Below are 26,381 nucleotides of genomic sequence, written 5' to 3'. Positions count from 1 at the left end.
TTTGTATGTCAAATACATGCTCTGGAGAGCTGGATCCCAAGCTGAAATTCTTCCGGGATAATTTGAACCAGCGGATTCACATCCTAGGGCAAAACCCCCTGATTACCACCGGATGTAGTTACGAACATTTCTTTCAAAGTGTTCATCTCTGTCCTATTTAATGTAAAAATTGCTTTGAAATGACTTAAAAATTATCATTAAGTTGACTAATGGATTGATCAGATATTCCTTACATAAAAAATGACTCTATGCATTATTTTCTAGTACAGAAATATACTTAGCCTCTGATGATGGCATACTGTCTGGTTTTTATCCTGTAAATCTTGCATAGCATTTCATTTAATACAGAAAGCTCTGACCCATTACAGCTGCAATGATAGTACCCAACTTTAAGAAATATTTTATTTATTTATTTCGGAAAGGGAGAGAGCTCAAGTGCACAAGTTGGTGGCAGTGGGGGGTGGGGGCGGTGGGAGAGGGAGAAGCAGACCCCCTGCTGAGCAGGGAGCCTGCCATGGGGCTCAATCCCAGGAAGCTGAGTTCATGACCTGACCGAAGATAGATGCTTAGCCCATTGAACCACTCAGGCTTCCCGACTTTTTTTTTTTTTTTTTAAAGGTTTTATTTATTTATTTGACAGACAGAGATCACAAGTAGGCAGAGAGGCAGGCAGAGAGGGAGGAGGAAGCAGGCTCCCTGCTGAGCAGAGAGCCCGATGTGGGACTCGATCCCAGGACACTGAGATCGTGACCTGAGCAAAGGCAGTGGCTTAACCCACTGAGCCACCCAGGCGCCCTAAAAGTCACCTTTTTATAGTAGAAATTCAGTGTAGGATAGTCACGGAGCTGTGCAAATATTATCACTATCATCTGATTCCAGAACATTCTCATCACTCAGGAAAAAATCCCATGTCCATTCGCAGTCACTCCCCAGTCACCCCTCCCTCTAGCCCCTGGCAGCCAATGCTCTACTTTCTGTCTCTATGAATTTGCATATCCTGGAAATGTCGTATAAATGGAATCATTTAGCCCATGACCTTTTGCAACTGACTTCTTTCACTGAGCATAATGTTTTCCAGGTTCATGCATGCTGTAGCAGATGTCAGGACTTCATTCCTTTTTATTGCCAAATAATATTCCATTGTGTGGATGGTGCCTGATTTTTAAATACACCTTGGAATGGTCTGGTTGTGTATTTCCAGTGACTGCAAACCATGAAGGCAAATGAATGTCTTAGCAAGTTTCAGTGAACAAGGATAATACTTTGGATCAGAAAGAATTATATTAGCCAGCTGGGCATCTCACGAATGTATACTATTTGGGAGGGAAGCGGATTTTTTTACTGGTAAACCAACACTGGCTGGCAGGTATCTGCATCCTGCCTTGTCTGCTCTACTCCCCATTGTTTCTTCAGCCCTTGCAAACAGAGAGCCTGAGCCAGATCATTGGGCCAATTACTGAAGCAAGCAAGACCTCAGCTTCTAGCACATTCTTACTGACTTTGTCATCCCATAAACAAGCTGATAAAGGGAAGGGCTAAGAAAGATGTTTAGGAGCCAAAGAAGGAAGTTTCAAGAAATGCTGGTATGGGGTATCCATGAGTAGAATAAGAGAAAGAAAGTTACCCCTGGTTCTCCCTTTTCCTTACAAACCCGTTATCCCTTCCCTTCTGAAAATGACCTAAGTTATCCAAACACTTATGGGTACCTTTGAAACCATTCAGAGAGGAAGCTTTGAGGGGTGGATTTTATAATCCTACCACCAAAGCTAAAATTGTGATTGGCCTTATATGTTTATTTTCATGTTTATTGTTGAGCTCCATGAGGGCAAGGCCAGTATTCATTTTGTTCATTGTTTGCCCAACACACAGCAGGTGTCCAGTATATGTTGATAGAACTCAGCAAATGAATGTAGGAACAGAGTGCTGAGAGCTGTATAAATATAAATATTCTCATTACTGCCACCACCATCATTATCAGTACTGACCAACTGCACTACTTTTAGAGATGCTCTCTCCTTGGCATCGAACTTCCCGTCGTTCCAGGAGCTCAGTACGCTTTTGGTATCTCTATCCTTATTTGGGCCCCACCAGGGCACCACCCTTCCTTTAGCCTCTCCTTCCCGCTTCCTTCCATCTATGGAGGAGAATACAAAGCATAGTGAGCACTTGGGTGCAGCTGTCTGGGCTGAGCACGGGGCTCTACCATTGCCGAGCTGTGTGTCCTTGGGCAAGTTATTTCACTTTTCTGTGCAAAGCACTTAGCTGTGCAAGTCAGGGAGGGCTGGAACCATGCTAGCTGTTGGTATTATTGTTAACCTCCTGCTGTTCTCCAACTGCTTCTGTGTCTCCCCATCTCACTGCTCCAGGCTTTCCAAGGTGACACCTGCCAAGAGCAACCTGGTCTTCCAAGTTAAAGGCTGGCAAGGGTTTAAGGGGTGACCCATGTGGCCAAAGGTCTGCATTCGATGGATGTGTGTTGGCAATGGGGAAGGCTGTCCCGAGTTGATGAATCTGAGCCTGAAGACAGAAGTGGATGAGCGTCTTTCTGGCTCTTTCCTGGCCTAGAATCAAGAGCTCTGTTTGGACACCATGGAGGGATCTGATAGCCCTCGAAGGTCACCCCTGCCTACTCTTCCTCATGGCACTATACACTGGTGTTTCCTGCCCGATCTGATAGTAAGATAAGCATTGTCCTACCCGAGGCGGTCAGACGTGGGTTGGGACCAATCCACACAACAGAACTTCTTCCCTATACGAGGATATAGGTCAGAGAGACCCTGTGCAGGGTCATGTCTCCAACTAGCACCCTCCAGCCCCCGCTTTGCTCTGCCTCCGTGGTTATTTATTTCTTTTAAAGATTGTATTTATCTATTTATTCACTTGTTTATTTATTCATTCATCCATCCATCCATCCATTCATTTATTTATTTAAGAGAGCATAAGCAGGGGGAGCCGCAGGCAGGGGGAGAGGGAGAAGCAGGCTCCCTGCTGAGCAGGGAGCCCGTTATTGGGCTCTATTCCAGGACCCCGGGATCATGACCTGAGCTGAAGGCAGACACTTAACTGACTGAGCCACAGGCACCCTGCCTCTCTGGTTATACGAAAGATGTAAGAGAGGGAAAGCATTGCCTTTGCTTCATCAATAAGGAAACTGAGATGCAGGGAGAAGGTACTTGCCCAATGCTCCAGAATGAAGCTCCAAAACCAAGACTTAAACTCTGGGGAGAGGCCCTCTTGCCAATTCAGAAGTATTTCTGCCCCAGCCCCTGTCTTCTCCACTTTAAAAAAAAAAAAATGTTTTCTATGGAACACACGCTGTGCCTGTCCCATGGGAGCAGTGCCTTGCCTCCAAGGAGGCTTTTATTCTGCAAGTTTCAGACAAATGTTGAAAAAAAAAATACTGTTCCCTGAGGAAGAATGGTGGGAAGCTTTAAAACTGTGCCCGCTTTTTATTGGGGCTTGCCCGAGACAGACGCTCTGCTCAGTGCTGTTCCGCATTTTCCGCTGGAGCCAAACAAAAACCCTGGACACGTGCAAATGGACAGGGAAGAGTGAGAGGGGGGAGAAGGCAGACAACAGTCACAGCCACAGTGGTCAAGGCCATGGTGCCATCCCAGTTCTGCCTGTTCTAGTGGAGGTGAGAACAGCCACCAGGTGGAAACGCTGCTCTCCGTTTGGGAGTGTGCTGTAGGGGAGTGCTCACTTGGATAAAGGAAGGAACTTGGTCTCAAAATCTTGCGGTGAGGCTGTTTTAAAGCCAGATAATGTCACCCCAGGGTTCAGAGAAGATAGCAGGCAGATTCTTCACCTCCACTTGCCTGCAGGAGCAGAGATGTGGGGAGAGGAGGGTCGGTTTGAGGATTGTTCTCAGCCTCCCTTCCAAGCCTCTGCAACGGATCAGAGGAGGCGCCCCGGGGAGAAGGGTGGGTGCCCAAGCAGGATGGGGACAGCATCTCCACAACAGTCGGGGGAGGGCAATGGGGCCGAGTCTCCGTAAGTTCTCCACTGATGGTGTGCAAGTGGATGCAGCCGAAGGAAAAGCCGTGAGACCCACCCAGGGTCACAACTGGCCTGGAAGATGGCAATTCCCAGTTCCTGAAGTTTCCAGGGAATGCTGGATGACTCGGGTTCTGGGCGAGTGGGAGAAGAGGGGAGCGCTCCTTTGTACCCAGCTGGGAGGTGGAGGGAGAACAACACTGTCCAGGCCTATGGAGGAGACCCTGAGGGAAAGGGACATGGTTCCCAGGACTGGCTCTCCTGCACGGAGAGAGAGAAAGTGAGGGCTGAGCAGGAGCCCAGGGCAGTGTTGCAGGGAATGAGCAGGGAAATTTCCACCATCTCTCCCAGAGGGTAAAACTATCAGGACCCGAGCAGACACTGGGACCTTGTGCCGAAGACTAAGACATGTCTCTGGATGTAGGACTTCCTTCCTTTAAGGAAGGAGTCATGCTGGCCACGGATTATAGAGGCCAAAAATTATTTGGTGTCTACACGAGGCAGGTTCCACAACAGCTGAATGGGCCCCTCTTACTTCGTCCTCCTGAGCATTCATCCTAATTCCGCTGTTATCATCCTTAATTCGCAAGTGAAAAATTGCAGACTGAATTAAATAAACATCTTGCCCACGTTGGCAGAGGCCAGAGTCCATGATTTGGGAACACTGCCTCTCATAGAGAGGACCCTACCCTTAGGGGCTCACAGGTTATTATAAGATCTATAAACGAATGATTTCAACTCAATAATGTAAGCATTCAAGAAAATTATGAAGAAAATGCTATAGAAGCAAAGAAGAGTGAGTATCATCTGTGAGGGAGATGGATTGCTGGAAGAAGTCTCATGGACAAGGAGACATTTGCACCGGGCTTTGCTGGTTAAATAAGAGTTTGCCAAGTGGAGAAAAAGGCTTTTCAGGCAGAGAGTGTCCCCAAAGAAAAAGCATAAGGGTGTGAAAATTCTTGAAGGACTTAGGAAACATCAGGGCAACTGCAGGAGTAGAAGGTCAGTGGAGGGTGATCTTGGGACAGCAGGGCTGGCCAGGGTTTCATATTTAAGAAGACCCTCAAATTTGGGCTGGGCTCATTAATGTTTTTTTCCAAATGAGGATATACACACAGTCGTGTGTGTGTGTGTGTGTGTGTGTGTGTGTGTGTGTGTGTGTGTGTTAACAACAATGGTTTGTTAGATGTACAAATTAAAACTGTACCACAACTGTGGTTATCCTGTTCTGGAATTTCAAAAAAATAAACCTGGTATCTCAAAAAACTGAAGGGCTGTCTTTGTCTTTCAGAAACACACCCTGAAGTATATTCAGATAAAAGGATTGGGTTTGCTTTAAAATAATCCAGTGTGGGCTGGGGGTGTAGAGGTGACAAGACTGGGCATGCACTGCAGTGATGGGGACATGGATGGTCATCATCTTTCTCTACTTTCTTTGAAAATTTCCATAATAAAACAACATGTTTTAGAGAGGCCTCCCTTATTCTGAGTGGCTTTGAGGGGCCCTAGGATGTCCCTCATTGTGAGAGAGAATGAATGAAGAGGAAGGGGGATCATGGGCTGAAAAGTAGATTGGAGCCAAATTGTGAAAAGCCATGTACACTATTCTGAGAGGTTTGGACCGAATCCCACAAATGACAGGGAGTCCAGGGAGAAATCTGTAGCAGGAGACTGACACCGTTAGATTCACATTTGGGAAAGCTCACATCTAGAAGATGGAAGGGGTGTGGGTGTGCTTGGGGAGAAGGGATGGGGGCAGGTGGAGGACCCAAGCTAAGTCAGTGGCCACGGGGACAGAAGGGAGGGATGGATGTCAACAAGATCTCCTTCATCTTTGTTTTCCCAGCATCAGGCTCAATTACAGCTCCTTGTCACGACAAGTAATTCCTTATTGTGATAGGTCAATAAGAATTACTTACTGCCTCTCCGGCTAGACGAGGTATGGCCAGACCATGCCCATCTTCCTCCCTCCCTATCCCTGGAGCCGGCCCAATTCCTGGTAATAGCCGATGGTTGAGTGAATGGGTGAATGTACAGCACAGGGCCGTCTCTGATCATGAAATCTTTGAGGAAGGAATGACTCAGTCCTGCACAACACCTGATCCATCACATAGCCCTTTCATAAATGTCTGCGGGTTGGTCTAAACTGATGTGAAATTGCAGGACACCAGTGCCGGAGGTGGGTGAGGGGAGGTTAGTTCTCTCCTTCGGAAAAAGCAATTTCCTCTTAGCACAAGAGCTTCCAAAAAGGCAGCGGTTTCTGAGCTAAAAGGAGATGGGAAAAAACAGGCCAGGCACAGGGTTTGTCCATTAATATGCCAGCCCTTGAAACTTATGTCTCCATCTCTCTCTTGGTTCCTTGATGAGATGCTTCCTCCATTTCAGATGGATGATGTTTTTCCCCCTTCTAAAAAAAGCTTCTTGATGCTTTTAGATTAGGCAAATGAGCAAGGGCAATGTTCATTTTTTCCTCCTTTCATTTTGAAAATGCGTGGCGTGCCAACAGGCCGTTGGACGGAATGTTCAGAGGCCACATAATTGAACAACAGAGGCTGCCAAGCTCCTAAATCACTAACCAGACAGGACAATCCCAGCTCTTGGGACTTAAAGGCCCCTGGGCCAGCACTATGAGTCCCCAACAAGTGAAAAGATGGCCCACAGCTTGAGGTCGCAGCCGGGAAGAACACCCCTATGTCGAGGAACCGGAAATTCAAAGTGGTCCACGGCTTCTTGAGCTCACCTCCCTGACAGCTGCTTACTGATGGAGGAAAGCGGGTCCTTGTCTGCAAAATTTCAGGGAGTTGGTCCAAAGCCAATACTTCCTTTCTGAACTGTAGTTTACTCATTGGTAAAATGGGTCGAAGTGAAGGAATGCAAAAGGATAAAGAGGATCTAAACGCAGGTGTCTACCTACCATCTCCTCTCTCCAGGATCTGTTGAGCTCTGATACCCAAAGTGGGGTTCTTGGACCAGCGGTATCAGGGCTCTTGTCAGAAATTCAAAACCCCAGCCCAACCCCAGACCTACTGGCCAGATGCTGCCTTTGGCAAGATGCTCAGGGATTTGGGTACAATGTTAAGTTTTGAGAAACATTGGTTTCTCGGACCATGTGATCTTGGCTAAGTTACCTTACCTCTTAAATTTATTCATTTATAAAATAAAAGATATTACTTTAAATGGCTTCTAGATCTGAAGTCCTATAAGGTTCAGGGACTGCTAATGAAAACCAGCCTTTGATCCCAAAATGTACACAGGAGTTTCATCCTTGTTTAAAATGTCAGGTTTTTTAAAGTGGCCAGATCATCAGGGAACATATGTGGAGGAGAGGCTGCTGAGCTGGGCTGTGTTAGGGTGGTGTGGAGCTGCAAGTATGACTGTGCCTCCTAGACAGCCCCATTTGAAAATATTGTGTCACATGATTGGCTCTTAAATCCCAAATTTTGGTTTTGAAAACACAGGCTCCAGTAGCATTAGACACAGTCCCAGCTCATGGTAGATTGCTTGCACCGATGTTCCCAGTTATTGGCTTCCCTATATCCACGTCTTTGCAATGTGACTTTACAAGTCCTTTCCAACAAAAGATGGAGTCTATTTCCCCCCACCCTTTGAATGTGGGATGGCCTTGTGACTTTCTTTGGCCAAGATAGTGCAATGAAAGTGATGCTGGGAGTGCCTAGGTGGCTTAGTCGGTTAAACGTCTGTCTTGAGCTCAGGTCAAGATCCTGGAGTCCCAGGATCGAGTCCTGCATCAGTCTCCCTTCTCGGTAGGGAGTCTGCTTCTCCCTCTAAACCTTCCCTTTCTTGTGCTTCTTCTCTCTCAAATAAATAAAAAAATCTTAAAAAAAAAAAAAAAAAGTGATGCTGGGTTCTGAACCTGGTGCACTCGGGGCTAGCATGAGAGCAGCAGGAGAGTTCCCGCGAGTTAAAGGGCAGGGGCTGCCCCTTTAGAACAGTGGGGCAGCACAGCACTGTCTTGAGGGCGAGGTAAGGCTGGGTCCTGGCTACCTTTGCCTCCTTCTGCCTCCTTCTTAGGGCAGGAATGAACCAGGAACCCAGGTGAAAACGCCTTTCTCCAATTTTAACACTTGCTAGGCATCTTAAAAGGGGATCAGTGACGTTGCTAAAAGACTGGAGCTCTATCAGAAAAAATTCTCAGCCCAAGCGCTAGCAGGGCAGCTGGGTTTTGCAATTGCTGTTTGCTCACAGCTGTGTGGGTGGTGGTCTGCACCAGGGTGCCTGGCTGGTGAGGGGAGGCAGAATGGGCACTCATTTACTGAGCCACGTGTGCATCTGGCACTGGAGACTGCTTTTTCAGCTTGAAGGAAAGCAGCCTTTTCCAAGTCACCCCCCTCAGAGGGGTTGTCTCTTTCCTAATTCACTCAAGGTCTCCACATATGTTAGTCTCTCCTCCAGAGAGAAGGATAAAGGAGCTATGGGTGTAGCCACGTGAGGCCAGTTCTGGGTTGAACACTGCCTGCAGGACTTTCACTTTTATTTCTCATTTATACTGCCCTGTAACTCTACCAGATAGGAACTACTGTGGCCATTTTGCAGATGGGAACACTGAGGCTCAGAAAGATGAAGAAGCACACCTAAGTTTACCCAGCTAACAGAAAGGGGGGCAGGCATCTTTACTCAGATCTGTGTGAGCATCCTGATGCCCAGGTGACACCAGCCAGGTTTGAGAGTGGTGACAGGTAGGGCTGCACCCGGACTCAGATTCAACTTCACCTGCCTGACCTTGACACCTCATTCCCTTCCCTGCAGAAAGGATGGAGTGAGCTCTGGAAGTACAAGCTAAGAAGGGGTGTTCTGGATCTCCACAAAGGCCCTGTTTACTTATCATCTCACAGCTGGGCTGGATTAGTCCAGCTTCGGAAACAGCTTTCAAAAATCAGCGGGCTGGAAAAGTCCAATTTGTCCTGGAGAATGCACTGAGGCCCCACCCATGTTCGTCAGTGTCCCCTGCCCTGTGTCCCCATGCCTGACCTCTCTATTTTTGTGGTACCTTTCCACCTCTTTCTCTGGACCTCGATCAAAAAAAGTCTCAGCACTTTTTTTCCCTCCTCTGTTTCCACCTTTGTCAAAATCTTGAAAGACCAAATAGGAAGGAGAAGCAGAGGAGAGGAAATTCCTTTTAGGGCTGAGCTGCCTGGAGCTCCTTTCACTTCCTGCCTCATTTCCGTGAGGCCTACCTTTATTGAGTTGAGGTGTGGATCTTGAGAAGCTAAGGGCTGTGTTTGGGGCCATTAGTGAAGCCCAAGTTCCTTCACCCATGAGGGGCAGCTCAGAGGGGGGCTTGAGGTGACCTGGGAGAAGGGCAGCTGGAATGTATTTTCTCACAGCCACACTTGGGTTAACATTCCAGAAAGTCAGGGCCAAGAAGGACTTACAGCTCAGCAAGTCCAAAAGGCTCTGACCCTGGGCTCCTTCACCAGCTGCAAGGGGCTGCGGACTTCTGGAAACTAGGTGCAAAAATGTTCCTCTCTACGTTTAAGGAATTGTATTTCTCAAGGAGAGGCTCAGTGGGCTTCTTGTATTTCTAAAAGGGGGTGGTGACACTGCCCTCTAAAAGTTAAGTACGCAGAACACTTCTACTTTATATGTATTTTTTGTAGAAGGGGAAACTGAGGACCAGAAGGGTGAAGTGTCATGCTCAAGGTCATTGAAGTGACTGAGCTCAGATTACATACAGCCCAGTAGAAGTATGATTTAGAATGGGTGGTGGGGGAGACTTGCTCTTCTCAAACATATTTGCCAGAAGTGGAGCCTTATCAATGGTGTTTAAACTTCGAAAGGTTGACCAGATAGCTCTAAGGGTAAGCATAAAGACTTTAGCAGAAGTGCAAAGACAAGATCTATGATCCAGGGGAAGAAAGGAGTCAGAGGTTGTCAAAGGATAGATCCTTGAAGATATGTAACGCACACCTGTACCAATCAATGGCAACACCTCTCCTCCCCCCACCTGCCTGCTGAAGCCCAGGTGGTGAACCTGGATACACTTCCCACCCGACCCCGATGCCTAGAATCCAGGAACACTTTTCCCAATTCACTGATCTTTCCTTTTGCCATTCATTCAGCCAATACTGATTAGTTTCTTAACTCCATACAAAATGCCAGGATACAGTAGTGAACAAGGTCTCTGGCCTTCATGGAACTTGTTCAAATTGAGAAAACTGGTGACATCTTTATAATAATAAGAGGGGACTCTGGCCCAGGGTGGGGTGGCACAACTCTGTTGTGCCAAGAGGCTCCTCCTTGAGCTTTGAGGTGCCCCCTCCTTCCCCTAGAGAGGGTTCTGACGGTAAGAGATGACACTAATGGTCATTTGTTTAAGATTCGACATCCTCCATCTCAATAGGGTCCCCGAGGTTTTCCTGACTCCAAGGACACTGCGGATTCCCAGCTCATAATAAATGATGCACATGAACATGCCAACCCTTTCTTTCTATGAGGCAATCCTTGGAGGCCTTTGCCAAGATAAACTGTTTGGCCTTCTGCCTTGAAAGTTGATCCTCTTCCGAGTCTGATTATTGCTTTTCTGAAACACAGGGACAATGACATCATTGCTCCCTCCCTGGCTTGGGGATTTGATGGTCAGCATGAAGTCAGGGTTTGGAATGGTGCCTGCTCTTTGCCAATGCCCAGGGAGGCCTGGGGTGGGGGCCCTGGAGTGAAGCAAGCTTGTGAGGGAGGAGTGGGCTCCGTGAGGTCCCCAGAGGCTGGGAGGAGGGTTCACTTTCCAATCTGTTGCTGGCATCTGGGTCGGCCTTGCTGTACACAGGAAGGGCAGCATTCTGACAAGGGCTGAGTACCTATCAGTGCATATGCACCTGCCTGGCTATACCAGTTGTTAAAATATTGGAATACTTTCATTTCCATTGGAAATCATTTGCTGGGGTGCCATCCTGTCATTCTAGCTGCCTTGGCTTCTCCCCTGGGCCAACTCCTCACAATTCCTCCCAACAAGCCCCTCTAGGCCCTGTCCAGCAGCCTTCTAACAGTTGATGCCTACTCCATACTTCTGATAAAGTGTGGCTACTACTCTTTGCAAAGGGATGTAAGGACTGTGGCTGGCCCGTTGGTGGCCAGATGTCTGCAGGAAGCTGTGACGGTGTGAGGTTGGGGCAAGGCCTGGGCACTGCTGATAGGAATTCCCTCTTGCCACAGCGTGGGGTCCAATCCTCATGGGATCAAGGGTTAACACTTCCTTGGCCAGGGGCTGGAAGGCACCACAAAGGTGCTCTAGTCTAGTCTACTCAATGTGCAGAGGAGAACATGAAGCTCAGAAAGGGGAAGTCATTTGTTCAAGTCATAGCAAGGTGGTGACTGATCCAAGCCTTCTGTCTGTCCTTTCGGTTATGATACCCAAGGTAACATCTCCTATACCCAAAAGGGCCTGAACTTGGGAAGAAAGATCACAGGTATTAAGGTGGTCTACATATTCCCCCTAGAACACAACTTTCCCCCAAACAGAAAGAAAGGTGGCACCATGTAATGAGAAAGCTTGGGGCCAGAGGAGAGCAAACCTGCATGCTCCGAGGAGCTGGTCAGTGACTGATCCCCTGGGAGGGGGTAGCATCATCATGGCACCCAAGGGAAGCAAAGATCTTGGCTTCAAGGAGCATGAAGACATTCCAGACATTCTTCTACCCCTCATCAGCTCCCTTTCTGCACCCATGATTGGTTTAGCAGAACAGGAGACATTTTCTCTAGTTTGAGTGGGTGTCAGATTGCCTCAGCGGGGAGTCAGTCACAATCACATTACTCAGTAAACTTGGCACGAACCTTAGTAGTGGTCTTGATTTGGCAGTACATGGGCTGAATGTGGCCTGCAGATCTCTTTCTTTGGGCCTACCCAGTGTTATTGATTTTTTTTTTCATTAAATAACTTGCCAACACTTATAAAGTGGATTTTATATGAAAACTTGGATATAAGGCTTTTCTTAAATAATCTTTGGGGATCTGGGCTCGTCAGTTTCTGGAGGCATGGCCAGCTTCTTTTGGTTGGGACATGTAATTCTATTTGCCACCACCCACTCCCATCTCTCCAGCTGGCTCCAGGCAATTGTTGGCCCAGAGGTGCTCAAGGTTGCCACCCTTGGCCCACCACTACTGGCCCACAGTCTTCCTGACGCATGACACTCCCTTTCTTTTTGTTTTGGGAAAAGTTGTGATCTGGATGGAATACATAGGCCACTTCAGCATTCATGAACTTTCTCCCTAGTTTCAGGCCCTTTTGGGTATGGGAGGTGTTGAAGGTCTCAGTCCCATCACAGGGACAGTAATGAGTCGAATACTGGGCTGTGATTTCTGAGGTCCCTCTTTTCCTCTTTGCCCACTTCCTTCCCCAGCAATGCCATTCTTTCCACCCGGGATACCCAGATCTTGACATTCCGTGACTAGTGCCACACCTAGACCACTGGACTGTGCAGATACTTGCAGGACACCTGCGATGGGCCCTGCATGGTGATTTAAGCGCAAGAAAGACACATTTCCCAACCATCAGTTTCAAGGATCTCAGTCATGTTTAAGGTAATAGACAAAGACACAGATGACCAAAGGAAAGGCCAACTATGCAGCATCATAGAAAAGGTTTCAAAAAGGACAACTCCCATCTCCCGGGGAAGGGACAGGAGGGATCAAGAAAGGCCTGATAAAAAACAAGGTGTTTGAGATGGGCCTTGAAGTTTGACTAGGATCTCCAAAGATAGGAATTGGTTGGGGTGGGGAAGAAAGAGTGTTCCAGGCAGTTAGAGGGAATGGTTTGTGAAGAAGCCGGGGCAGGGAGGAAGGCGTGCATGTAGCAGAGTGTGGCGGGGCACAGGGGCAGGGGGGAGATGATGTGGGGCCCAAGGTGGGAAAGTTGGGTGGAGCCAGGCCTGGGAGGGCTTTGACTGCCCTGGCAGGAGATGGGATGAGATGAAGCCTGGGAACCCCATGAAAGTGTAGACAAGGGAGAGGAGAGATTTATACTTCTGAGTGAAGGACTGACAGCTTGTTTTTCAGAGGGAAGGAGGGGAGGGAGGAATGTGGATGAACATCTGCAGAGGTGGGAGGGAAGGGGACACTTGACCTGCTCTAATCAGGGAACGGTGAAGGGAGAAGCAGCACAGGAGCGTAGAGTCACCAAGCTGCCATTCTAAGAATCACAGACTTTCCCAGCTGGAAGAGGCTTTGGAGGAGTCCAGCTCAACTTCCTCATGTTACATTGGAGGACCCCGAGGGGCCCCCGGGGAAGGGGCAGCGGGGGAAATAAATCCTGGGAGGGCAAAGCCGAGTAGTCTTACTTTCACGGTGCCTGACACATAGTAGGTATTTAGTAAATGTGTGTTCCAATGACTAAAATGTTGGTTTCTGCATGGAACTGACATGGTAAAGCTGGAAATTTAGTTCCCTGGATACCTGGATAGTAATAATTTCCATGTGTGTCCCCTGCCACCACTCCCAGGGAGCCCTCCTCTTTGAAGGAAGACCCCAGGGATACCTGCACCCCGCGTGGGCTGTCAGGTCTCTGGTGGGACCCAGTAATGGCTCAGGAGCTGGGGTGCTGTGAGCTATGGGCCCCTCCCTCTTGCCCACGCTCCTCCCAAAGGCTTATGTAAGTGGGTGGTGGTGGCCCAGCAGGCTGGTGGCTTCCTGCGGCAGTGGCAGGGCTGGGCATCCAAGCTGGCACCGCGTGAGCTCACCGCAGCATTCTGAACATTTGGGAACACAGGAAGGGCTGCGCTTTTTAAGCTCCCTTTGTTTTCAAGTGGGGTCTGGAGCCCACGGGGAGGAGAAAAACAAAACCAGGAAAACAGATGGCTTGCTCTGCGGAGACAGCATGTATACTCGCTGTGGCTTCTGTAAGTACACATGCACCCTTGGCCCTGTACACACACGTGCATCTGCACATCCACACACACACACACATCCGTCAGGCACACAGAGACACAGACATCCCAGAAGCCGAGACTTCTGTGGAGACACCACCCAAACCTCACAACAGAGGGACAGTCCCACATGCAGAAGTCGAAGAAAACATACACACATCTATCTAGAAACATGGAGGTCCCCATGCCCCGAGACACACACCAGATACACAGCATCATACTAAGACATCCAGACACATGGACACACAGAGACAGTCTTGGAAACTCTGTGATGTTCTCACAGAAAGATTCACACACTGAACACACACACGTACTCATCTCTTCTTACCACCAGGGTCCCCCTGTACAAACACAGAGGAGTATTTTCCCAAAAAGTCAGGAAGCCCACTGGTCCCTTGGGGACCTCTGTATCTTTAAAGAAGACCCACAGCTCCTGCCTCAGCACACTTGTTGCCCCCTCGGCCTTGGGACTCAGCCCTCTGGAGAGAGTGGACAGGCAAGATCAAGTTTTAAAAGGCTCCATGATGCAGGGAGCAAGTCCTTTTGCCTTTCCCCCTTTCCCTGTGGTGTTTATGTTTCTAGAATGTTCCACGTAGTGTCCTCATATAATTTAAAGTTTAAATTCTTCTTTCACAAAGTAAATTCTTTATGAATAAAGAGAAGTGAGGGGAGCTGGGCTGGGAGAGATGACTCATGGGGAGGCATCTGGGGTTGGTTGGAGCAGCAGGGTCACCTGGCCTGCCCTGGGGGACTTAGGCACTTTTCTCATTGTGCTGATCAAGTGTAGCCCAAAAGGGGCTGGAGAAAAGAAGGTTGAAGAGAAGGCCTGGGGGTGGGCTCCACAATTCCTCTGATAACAAAATGAGAGAAGAAAATGAAAAGTCACTGGAATTTCTGTCTACCACTGGGGAGACACCTAATTCTCCCTTCTACAATGTGTTGTCCCTGGAATGCTTGATTTGGCACACGTTGAGTTCTCCTATTGAAATGGAAAAGTGAGGGCCTTTCTCTGGAGGCAGAGTCTCCTCTCTCCCTGAGAAGAGGTCCAGGGGAACAGTGAGGACCTCTGGAGGGAATGGGACAGCAGATGGCTCCCCACACCTGGGGACTCTGGCATCACTGCCCATTAGAAAGGGAATCTGGAGCTTGCCAGGAAATTGGGAGGGAAAAGGGGGTTGGAGCCTGAGAGATGGAAGCTGAAGTCCCCAGGTGCTAGCCTTTCCATTTTTGCCCCCCAAATTGTTGGTAAAATCCAGTATCCTCAGAAATTGCTCTGGGTTCCAGTGAGAGCCCCGGCTCAGTGACAGCAGAATGGCACCCCTGGTCTTCCAGGAATTGGTGTAAATCTCCCAGGAAGTGGTGAGGATGAAGGTTCAAGAAAATGAGATCCAGAGCTCAGAGAGGTAAGGAGAGAGGCCCCACTGACCTCTGGGCAGCATGTATAGAAGCATCTTCAAACCCTAAAGCACCAGGCAACACATTAACTTAGACAAGAACTATCCTCGAAAGGTTTGGGTTGAGTGGGTGATGATTACAAACATAACTAGGAAAGAGACTGAAAAGGCAGACTCCCTGGGTTGGATCCTGGGGACAGCCAGCTCCGGCTTTCTTTTTCTTTTTTTCTTTTCTTTTTTTTTTTTTTAAAGATTTTTTTTTTTTTTTAATTTGTCAGAGGGAGAGAGAGCGAACACAGGCAGACAGAATAGCAGGCAGAGGCAGAGGGAGAAGCAGACTCCCCGCCGAGCAAGGAGCCCGATGCGGGACTCGATCCCAGGACGCCGGGACCATGACCCGAGCCGAAGGCAGCTGCCTAACCAACTAAGCCACCCAGGCGTCCCCAGCTCCGGCTTTCTTGAGCAAGAAGTATGGGGTGAGTCGGGGGGGATACTGGCCAGTGGGAGTTCGCTTCTTCCCTGAGCAGCTAACCACCCCCCTCCAGCCTGGCCCCAAACAGCACCCCCTTCTCTCACTATCTTTTCTATTCATCCACAGATTTATTTTAACACTTTCTAAATGCTTCTCAGTCTATTTCGCTAGAGTCACTCTCTGGGAATTTCTGTTGCATTCTTCCTTTTTGACCAGCTCTTCGATCTAAGTATCTCTTGGCAGTTTCTTCTTCAAAGCTCCTCAAACCTCAGGGAAGAGGAGGCTGGCTGGTCCAGGGGACCATAAGGGGATGTCCCCAACTCAGGAATCAAAATGAGTATGTAGTGTAATTGTTTTAAAAATAAAATTCAGTACAAGTCAATGCCTGATGAACAAAATATTGATAATTTAAATAAAGGCAGAATCCGGCCCTGTATTTGTGTACTCCTCCCTCACTCGCCTCCCCCTAATCCCGGCCCTTTGTGGATTTGAGTCTTGGCTTTGCCTCTTACTAGCTGAGCATACTTTTTTTTTTTTTTCCTTTCAAAGTTGATGACAAACCATGAGAGACTTTTAACTCTAGGAAACAAACGAGGGTTACCTGAGGGGAGGCAGGAGGGGGAAATGGGTGGCTGGGTGACAGACATTAAAGAGGGCACATGATGGAATGAGCGCTGGGTGTTATATGCAACTGATGAATCACTAAATTCTACCTCTGAAACTAAGAATTCTCTATGTTAATTAATTGAATTAAATTAAAATAAAATTTAAAGTTACTGTATAGTTTACATATAGTAAAATGAATATATCTAAAGAGTACAGCTCCATAAATATTTACATATGTGCACAGCTCTATGACCACCACTTGATCACAATATGGGGACATTCCCATCACTCCAGAAAGTTCCCTCTTAGAACAAACACCCCTTCTTGCTTCAAACCCTTCAAAAGGTTTTTACTGCTGCTGGGTAAAGATCAGATCCCTCTGTACTGGTGTGTGTGTGTCCCCTCCCTTTCTGTCTGAATCCAGATACAGGTGTGTTTCACCTAAACACTCCAGTCTGTCTAGTATACCACACTGCTGAGACTCTCAAGGCCAAACTTGACCCTGAATTCACTGATCCCAGCCCTAACTCTAACCCTAGCTGGAGAGGCATTTTAAGATGCCTTCAAAGACCAGATGGTGTCTGAGGTGTCATTGTGGCCACCTGTTTTGAAATCCTCAGCTTTCTGGGCCCTGAAGTCACCTGAGTACATCTCCTGCACAGCTCTGTCTGCTTCAGGCTTAAGATGGGGGGATGTCCCTTAAGTTTCCCCAGGGTAAGGAGAATTAAAATCTACCTGGAGTCAAATAATTCACAGATTCTTAGAGCAGGGAGGACCATTGACAACCACCTGACACAACTCCAGGCTTTCAGAGATAGGCAATCTTAGAGGTGCTGTGTCTTTCTTAAGGTTCAGGAGTAATTACACTTTTTACTGAACAGCTACTATGTGCCAGGCATCAAAGTGCTTTATATTCATTATCTCATTTGATCTTCCCACCACCCTATGAGGTGGGCACTGTTAAGATTTTTGTTTTATGTACGAAGATGCTGAGGCCCAGAAAGGGTAAGTGACTTGCCTAAGGTCACACAGCAACAAAAGATGATGTAATGTTTGAACCCAGAGCAATCAGACTCCTAGCACCTCCACTCTAAAGTCTGCTTTGCCCAAGTCAGAGACCTTTTTGTGACACCAAAGGTAGGGAATGAATAGTCCAGAAAATGAGGAATTTGTTTTTGGCTTTTATTTTTACTTCTTACAAAAACAAGTCACATAGCAAAGGCCCAGGATCATATCCCCCTTTCAGCTGGTTCACCGGGTACCAGAGAGATGTTACAGATTGGCAGATGGGGGCTGCCCTGGGCAGATAAGGGTATGATAGCATCACTGGATAGGGGGGTGTGGGTTCATTGCACAATGCAGGAGCATTGGGGTATGGGAGTGGGAGTGCTCCCATATCGTGAGGCACATCGTGAAGCCTGGATATTCCAGCACTGGCTTCTAGCACGTGGTAAGAGTAAGGAGTGGTGATCTCTTAGGACACTGGAGGCAGCAGATTGGTGTTTAGAGGAGACTGGAAATCACAACCTGGACATGGGGTTCTACCCCTCCTCTCCCCCCAGCCCTGAGTAGTGAAGGTGCCAGGATGCCTGGGGATCTGGAATGTCTGCTGACATTTTGCAGCCATGTGACCTCAGGCAAATGACTTCCTCTTTCAGTCTTAGGGTCTCATCCGTAAATGTGACTGTATTTGTGAGCGTGCAGTATTTGGTAAGTCCTAAATTAGTAGGAAATAAACACTGTGACCTTGGGCAAGATACCTTCCCTTCGAGGCCTTAGCTTTTTTATCTGAGATCAGGGAAGGGCCACATGATCTCCAAAGTTCCTTCCTGCCCTAGGATTTTATGACTGTGAACGTGTAGTCCTCTGCTCAGGGGCTTGGGGGCAGGAAGCTCAGTGCTGGGGCAGAAGCCTTCTCAAGCCCTTCCCCTTCAACAGCTGTCTGGCAAAACCTCTCCTTAGCCTTCTTCCTATTTATTTCTGAGTTTGGCTCAAGGGTTGATTATATTACTGATAGAGAAATAAACGAAAAGGCCAAGGCAATCACTGCTTCACTGTGTTTCCTTGATCTCATTTTCTATTTATGGAATGCAGAAGAGTAAGGGACTGCCTTGGATGTCTTTGGCACTGGCTTCCATTAGTTCATGGGATTGTTATGGATAATAATATTAAGCCCGTCACCTGGCCCGCACTTGACAGTTTATACAGTGGTCAAGAGTGTTGGCTGTGAAGCTACAACCCTCTGGTTCTATTCCAGCTCCTTCACGTACAAGTGTATGACTTCAGGCAAATTACATCCTTCCGCTCCATACCTCTGTTGCTTTGTCTGTGAAATGGAGCAAAAACAGTGCATAGGCCTGCTGAGGCTTAAGGGATGTGATGTCGTGAAGCATTTAGCATCAGGCCCATGGTAATCTGTAACATATTGTCTATTATTTGTACAAAGCCCTTCATATTCATTTTCTCTCTTTTTTAAAAAAAAGATTTTATTTTTAAATATCTCTACAACCAATGTGGGGCTTGAACTTACAACCCTGAGATCAAGAGTCACACAGTCTACCGACTGAGCCTGCCAGGCACCCCTTCATATTTGTTTTCTGATTCGACACACCTATTGGCTTCATCAAGCTGGTATGATTTAATTACCCTTGTTTCTGGCTCAGATGGTTAGTAAGTGGCAAGAGCCTATCCCTTCTATCCCACAGTTTCTGAAACAAGGCCAGGCCATTTTCACTGTTACTCAAGGCCCTGACCTCTCTGTGGAAAAATAAGGCAATACTAGAGGAAGTGTCCTTCAAAGCAAGTTTGGTCCCAAGTGCTTAGGCACTAAGAAAAGAGGAGGGATCCTGGTGGCTGGGTAAGGCCTTTGGTGCGATCCTGAGGACAGCAGGTTTGGAGACCTGTGGCGGAAGGACAGGAAAAGAGAGCGTAGGAGGGAAATGACATTGGTCAATGTCAGTTCAAGAATGACTGAGTCTATTTAGAGGACGGTCCAGGCGCTGCCCCCTGGGGCAGAGCATTCTGGGAGGAGAGTTGTAGGAGATAAAAATGGAAGTAATACTTGCTAATTTATTGAATGCTTATAATGCGCTGTTCCTGAGCACTCCATAGTTAATTACTTACAAAATTCTCACAATCACCGTATCAAGTAGGGACCAACATTATCCCTGTCTCACAGATCAGGGAATCACGGCACAGAGAGGTTAGGTAACTTGCCTGAGGTCACAAAACTGATAAATGGCAGAGCCTGGATTCAAATCTGGATGGGCAGGCTAGCACGAGAACCTATGTTCTTAATTGCTATGCTACACAGCTGAACTCAACAGGAGCGTGGTTAACCAAATAAATTCACGATTCTCAGCATTTCCTGCTACACTATATGGAACTGAGTAAAAATACTGGCTCCTTTGTTCACAGAGGAGATGCAGACAGTCATCATGGACCAGGGCGCAGAGGCATCCCTGACAAGGAATTTTAGCTAGGCTCTGGAATACAGATCTGACCACTTCACTCCCTTGTTAAATTCACTCTCTTGTTAAATTCGCTTCACTTCTTTGTTAAATTCAGGCAGCCTCCAACAATTCAAGTGCTGGTGATTTCTTTACCTCAAAGGCTTTCATGGCTCTTCCTGCTGTTGGTTGCCTGTTCTCCTTTTACCCTTTCCTCATTGAACTTCTACGCATCATTCAGGACTGCCCCCAGGCATTGCTTCCTCCCTAGAAAGCCCTTTGTGATTTCCCCTTGTTGGGTTCCATGGCTCCTCTGGGTTGCCCTTGAACCCTCTGCCCATTTTTACTCTCCACATTGGGCAGAAATGATGTGGAGAGGGAATACTCAAATGTTCTCAACTCTGTACTCCTTATATATCATCCCTCGATCCATCCATCCATCCATCACCTGTCCACCTATCTATTTTCTATCTTCCATCTTCTTTATTTTTATCCTCAGAATCTTGTACTGTATTTGGCATATGTTTGGGGGCTCCACAGATGTTGGTTGAGTCAAATGGATCAGAATTCCCAGTGACTCTGATAAGAGGGAAATATTTATTCATAACTGATACTGCATTGCCCCACTGGCTCATTTTCTCAACTCAAATCAGAACATATCTGTAGAGAGTGAGACCAAATATTTGAAATAAGGACATCTGGGAAATTGGAACACTCTTCTTCATGGTGAAGGACCCTTATGTTTTCAAGTTTCATTTCAGGCCTCACCTCTTCTAGGAAGCCTTCCTTCTTATCCCCAGGCCAACATTAGCTGCCTCCTCTGCCCATACTCCCAGGTATGAACTACTGATATCACAAGTTTATCACTTACATTGTTTCTTGGTCCCCTGCTAGACTATAAGCCCCCTGGGAACATTTTTTTGGGGGGGGGGGGATGTTCCCAGAATCTACTACAGACTCTGGCATAAGACAGCTGTTTAGAAATGTTTGGTGAATTAATGAAATGGAATTAATGAAATGGTAATCAAGGAGATTAAAACCTCCTTGAAGGATGGCTTAGAATTCCTAGACCAGTGGTTTTCAAACTATGTTCCTCAGAGCACTAGGGGTTCTATCAAAGGACTGTGGGGGGCCTCTGTTGGTATAGGGAAGGAGTTGAGCAGGTAGGACTCCAGATCCTAGCCACTCAGTTGTCCATAAATATACTCAATACTTGCCTGAGCACATGGGTCCACCCTTGATTGAGAAAACAGAGTCAGAAGAGGTATTATAAATAAGCACAGGGTTTCCAGTCTGGAACCCCTGGTTTGCCCTGTAGCTTATAGCTGGGTGCACCTGGGCGTCGGCTCCTCTGTCTCTTTACAGAAATATGGGAGCAATGATACCAGTCTCTCAGATCGGCTGTGAGGATTCAGTGTGGTTTCATGGCATCATCACATAAGAGAAAAGCGGAAATAAATAATGCACAAATGTTAGTGAGCGGTGGTTAAAATATAGGCCATCAGGTGGGGTGAGTGTCTTTCTTCCTTGGGACCTGAGTGGTGGGGCTCATGTGTTTACTGGTTCTGAGCTCTCGGGCCCTTTGGGATTCCTGGGGAACATGTGAAACTATGCACTCCAGGCCTCTTCCCAGGGTCTGATACAGAGGTTCTGGAGGCCCAAGAATGTGCATTTTAAACAAGTGTGCTTAACCCAACAATTCCCCTCCCAGGTATCTGAAGAAAGAAGAATAAGTAAGAAATAAGAAATAAAAATATATGTCCATACAAAAAAGCATATTAAGTGTTTATAGCTCCATTATTCATATTAGCCCAAAGATGGACAGCGCCTAAATGTCCATTAATTGACTAATGGACAAACAAAATGTTGTATGTCCACACAATATTAATTTCACCCTGAAAAGGAATGACATTCTGACACCTGCTACAACATGGATGAACCTTGAGAAGATTATAAGTGGGGGGGGAAAAAAAAGGCCAAACATACAGAAAAGGAATTGTCCAGAATTGGCAAATCTAGGAGACAGCAGACTAGCAGTTGCTTAGGGCTGGGCAGTAGGGGAGAGGAGGGAGTGTGCAGTGACCCTTCATGGCTACAAGGTCTTTTTTCAGGGGGAGGAAACCTTTCTAAGGTGAAGGTGGTGATGGTTGCACAGATCTGTGAATATCCTAAAAACTACTGACTTGCACACTTTAAACAGGTGAAGTGTATGATATGCAGATGATATCTCAGTAATGTTAGAAGAAGAGCCAAACAAATGGCCTCTGAGGGAGGTGAGGGGTACCCCACCGTTTGAGGAACCCTTTTCTGGTTTCTCAAATTAAGCACTGCTGGATTCACAGGGGTGCAGACTGATCCCCCTTGGCCTCCAAAGGTGGGAGCCCCCACTTCCAGTACATTTCCTCTGGAAAGCGTCTCACTGTGTTTCTAGTTAAGCATGCCCTCCCTCTTGCAGAAGGGGGCTGTGAGGCACCTGGAACGTGGTCAGTGTCCCATCCTGAGCTTTTCTGATCAATGCCCAATGTAAACAATTTGCAGATGCATCTCAATGTATGACGTTATTTGTGCTTAGCCATTTAAAAATTATACTTGTATTACTATGCAGATTCATTATGAGCATGATCAAATATGCATGCACTTTACATTTTATAAGATGAGCTTAAAAAGAAGAAACAGGGAAATCTTTGAGGGGTGATATTTGGGTAGAGATCTGCATGAAACTCATGCTCACACTTTCTTTGTGGCACCTAATCTCTCTCCAGAAATCAGAAGCCCAGTGTGTCTTTGAAATCAACAGTCAAGGTATGTAAGAATATTTAGGAGGGGAATCAGAGATATGTGGAGGCAGAGCAGGCTCTTAGAGGGAGGACAACTGGAGAAGAGAGGAGGGACTGAGGGGGAAGCTCTAGATGAAGAAATCAGAAGGACCCATGTTCAAATCCCAGTATTTTAAAGCTACAATAGTTTTCAACTGGGTGCAGTTGACCTTGAGTTTAGCCTTCTCATTTGTAAAATGGGGATAATAGTACTGACCTTATAGGATTGTTCAGAGCATTGACTGAGAGAATGTGATTAAGGAAAGAGGTAAGACAGATGGTGGAAGGAATCGGGACGCCTGGGTGGCTCAGTTGGTTAAGCAGCTGCCTTTGGCTCAGGTCATGATCCCAGCGTCCTGGGATCGAGTCCCACATCGGGCTCCTTGCTCTGCAGGGAGCCTGCTTCTCCCTCTGCCTCCCATTCTGTCTGCCTGTGCTCGCTCTCTCCCTCTCTCTCTGATAAATAAATAAAATCTTAAAAAAAAAAAAAAGACAGATGGTGGAAGGAAAGAAAAGGAGGGAGGTGGGAGGAAGAGTTCAGTTCCACAAACATTTACTGAGCACCTACTGTAGGCAAGAACCTACTCTCTGCCCAAACTGGATATGGAAGGGAATTTGAATGAATTGCTACCCTTCAGGGAGCCCACAGTTTATTGGGGAGACAAGAGGCATAAAGAGAGAGTCATGTGAGGCCATATATACAGGGCCCGATGCTGACAGAGGAGGGAGAAGGAGGGGAGGGAGGCACCTTCTCCACTCCTAGAAGCTATAACTAAGAAAAAGATCCTCCTTCTGGGTGCCAGGTGGCAGCTGTCCTGCCAGGTGAGTGTCAGGTGCTCTGGGGGTGCATCTGCAGCAGGCCCTGGCTCCATTTAATGCTCCCAAATGAATCCTTTCCAGCCCAAACAAGCAGGGAGCTGGCTAGGCCCACAAACAGACACACAGACACATGCACAGGAAGCAGAGTGAACTGCTGGGCAGATTATTTTTGTTTTCCCCTTACCACCACCACGGAGCAATCAATGACATTCCTTTCTCGCCTAAACAAACACGTTTGTGTCCTGCAGCCTGCTAGGAAGTGAAGAAATCCCCTTAGGAGTAGCCTCTCTCCACCTCTGGCCTCCTCCCTCCTTCCATTCTCGGGGAGGCTGTGAGGGGGTTTGAAGTCTTTAGGACTTCTCTTTCTTGCTGTTCTCCAAAAGCTGAGGCAGTAGGGGAGAACCTGGTTCGAGTCTCTGGAATCACGAAGCCTCTACTAGACCTCTGAGCCTCACAACTCAGACTCCGGCTTAATTCTTCTTTTTTTTCTTTAAGGTTTTTATTTATTTATTTGAGAAATAGAGAGCATGAGTGGGGGAAGGGGTAGAGGGAAAAGCAGACTCTCCACTGAGCTTGCAGGGTCGATCCCAGGACCCCGAGATCATGACCTGAGCTGAAGGCAGATCCTTAATTCACTGAGCCACCCAGATGTCTCCCCAGCTTGACTCTTGAGAATGATTTCCAATGTCAGGGTGTGAAACCATTAAGGGGTAGGAGGATGGCAAGGTAGGGTGGGGAAGAAGAGGTCTTCAGTTCTAAGAAAATACAGATGGAGCAGAACTGGGAGAGGCCTTAGAGGTAAAAAGGGGTGTTTTAACAGATTTTCCTTCCTCTGCAACATTTTTCTTAGAAATTAAAAAGTCATATACAAGGGACTCAATATCCTTCCTTAAGCCGAAGAATAGTTAGAAGAGAGCAAAGAAGGGTGCCTGGGTGGCTCAGTCAATTCAGTGTCTGACTTCAACTCAGGTCATGATCTCAGGGTCCTGGGAGGAAGCTTGGGTTTGGGCTTCCTGCTCAGCAGAGGGTCTACTTCTCCCTCTGCCTCTCCCCCACTCATGCGTTCGCTCATGCGCACACGCGCGCACTCTCTCTCCCTCTCTCTCTCTCTAACAAATAAATAAAATCTTTTTAAAAAAGAAAGAGCAAAGGATGTAGGAACAGCAGAAAAATACCTCTTTGTATCTTAAACTTGGCTGCTGTATTTGTTCTAAAAGTAGCATGTGCTTTCATGTTTGTTTAATGTTTGTGAGGCTGGATAATGTTTCTGAAAAATTAACTGGTGATTTTTTTTTGCTCTGGTTTGTCTTTTGCCCTTGAGATCCTTTCTGATTTGAGACATTTGGCTGTTCTGTGGTCACTGCCTCAGGAAAGGGATGTGACAGTAAAAAACCAAGAAAAAAGGAAATACCTCCCAGCTTTTGAGTTTCAAAACCTAAGTCCTTAGGAAAACCAAAACCCTTCATGGCATAGCAGGCTATAGATTTGGGAGAGCAAAGTCTCTCATCTCTAAGAGGAGAAAAAGAATTCCCTTGTCTGGGAGAAAGGGGAGATGAGGAGGTAAAACCATAAACGTGGATACTTTTGTGGGGAGGGAATAGGGAGTTCTATCCTCCTTCCACAACGTGGGGTAATGGGGGGCAGGAGGGAAATCCCAAGGAGGTTTTGTGGGATTCAGGTGCAGAGGGGACTTATATACCATTTTCTAGGAGAACTACATCACTGGGGAGGCAGCAGGGCTCTAGAGAAAAAATGGTAGGTGGATGGAGCCTCCAGCAGAACTTTCTGTGCCTAATGAGAGGTCTAAGAAGAGCAGAAAGATTCCTGTGCATCCCAGAGGGACAAAGAAGCAGCAGAGGGACCAGAAAGGAACCAAAGGAATGGAAATGATTGGATTCGACCTGGGGGGACCATCCACTCAGGACCATAGGTGACAGACATCCCAGTGATACGAGTTGGACCAATGACACTGACACTGACTGTTCCCTCCCAATACCTTGGAACTAAATAGAGCTCCCAAACTTGGGCACAACTCTAGGAGAAAGCGAGGGAACCCCAAATTGACTGGATGTTGTCCATGTCAGTGCTTGAAATAGAAAATCAGTTGAACCATAGAAAAATCCAGTTCCATTTCTTACATCTGACTCATTTGGGATGGTGGTGGGCTGAGATTCCTACTCACATGCTTGCTTGATGTTGGCAGTTGTCATAAAGGTTTATGTCTGAGTGTTAAACATTTCTTGAGTACTTCTCTGCATTAGATGTTTTTGATAGATGATAGATGATAGATATATAAAGACAGAGCAGAATGTATTATAAGAGGTTCTCCAGGAGGATATCAAAGCAGTGTTACAGATGCAGGGATACCCTCTCAAGGTGTCTCCAGGCTCTGCAAACTCTGGGTGAGGTTTTCCCAGGTTGGAGTGAAGGGTGGAGGCACTTGATGGGGATGGCTTTGTGGGAAATCTGAGAAACAAAGATATGGTGGGAAAGACAGAGATGAATGTTGCAGGAATACAGTGACAGCACGTGTGTGTCCCTTTCCTTTGTGGTTCGATTTCAGAGGAGACAGGCTAATGGTGTGTATTTCAGGTGGGGCAGGTGGTGTGAGTGGAGACATGCTGGGCTTCTGGTGGGGGGATTTTTGGTGAGCAGTTCTGCACAGACAGTAAGAAGCCATCAGGGTAAAAGACAAGGCTAATTCCCCAGAAGCCCCTGCCTGGTGTGGCTGGACAACCAAGTGGACCTCTCTGGGACTTGAATCAGCCCGGGTGTGTATATCCCTGGGACTGCTACAGCTCGCAGCTGGTCTGGTTACTTGTTTTACCTATCTGGATTTTCTCTCTTCCCCTTATTCTCTATGTCATGAGGAAACTGGCCTTTGCCTGTGGAAGACACCATCAAAAATGTCCCTTCTCTAGGGACATTTGGAGACCAAACCCAAGGTCAGCAGG

At 47.2% G+C, this 26,381-nt stretch overlaps 1 protein-coding gene and 1 long non-coding RNA gene across 4 annotated transcripts in view; one reads left to right on the top strand and one right to left on the bottom strand.

Annotated features, from left to right (window-relative positions):
• SYN3 (synapsin III) overlaps positions 1-26,381 on the bottom strand; it is a 453,379-nt gene that overhangs the window by 87,509 nt on the left and 339,489 nt on the right. The window lies entirely within an intron of this gene.
• LOC309869428 overlaps positions 15,544-26,381 on the top strand; it is a 33,582-nt gene continuing 22,744 nt past the window's right edge. Inside the window, exon 1 of the long non-coding RNA XR_014314180.1 lies at positions 15,544-15,741. This is a non-coding gene — a long non-coding RNA (uncharacterized lncRNA). The remainder of the gene's footprint in view (positions 15,742-26,381) is intronic.

The sequence above is a fragment of the Mustela nivalis genome (assembly GCF_964662115.1).
Source record: "Mustela nivalis genome assembly, chromosome: 7".
In the NCBI taxonomy this organism is placed as follows: Eukaryota; Metazoa; Chordata; class Mammalia; order Carnivora; family Mustelidae; genus Mustela; species Mustela nivalis.
The sequence above is the reverse complement of the archived record's forward strand: the minus strand, read 5'-3'. Positions and strand labels throughout refer to the sequence as shown.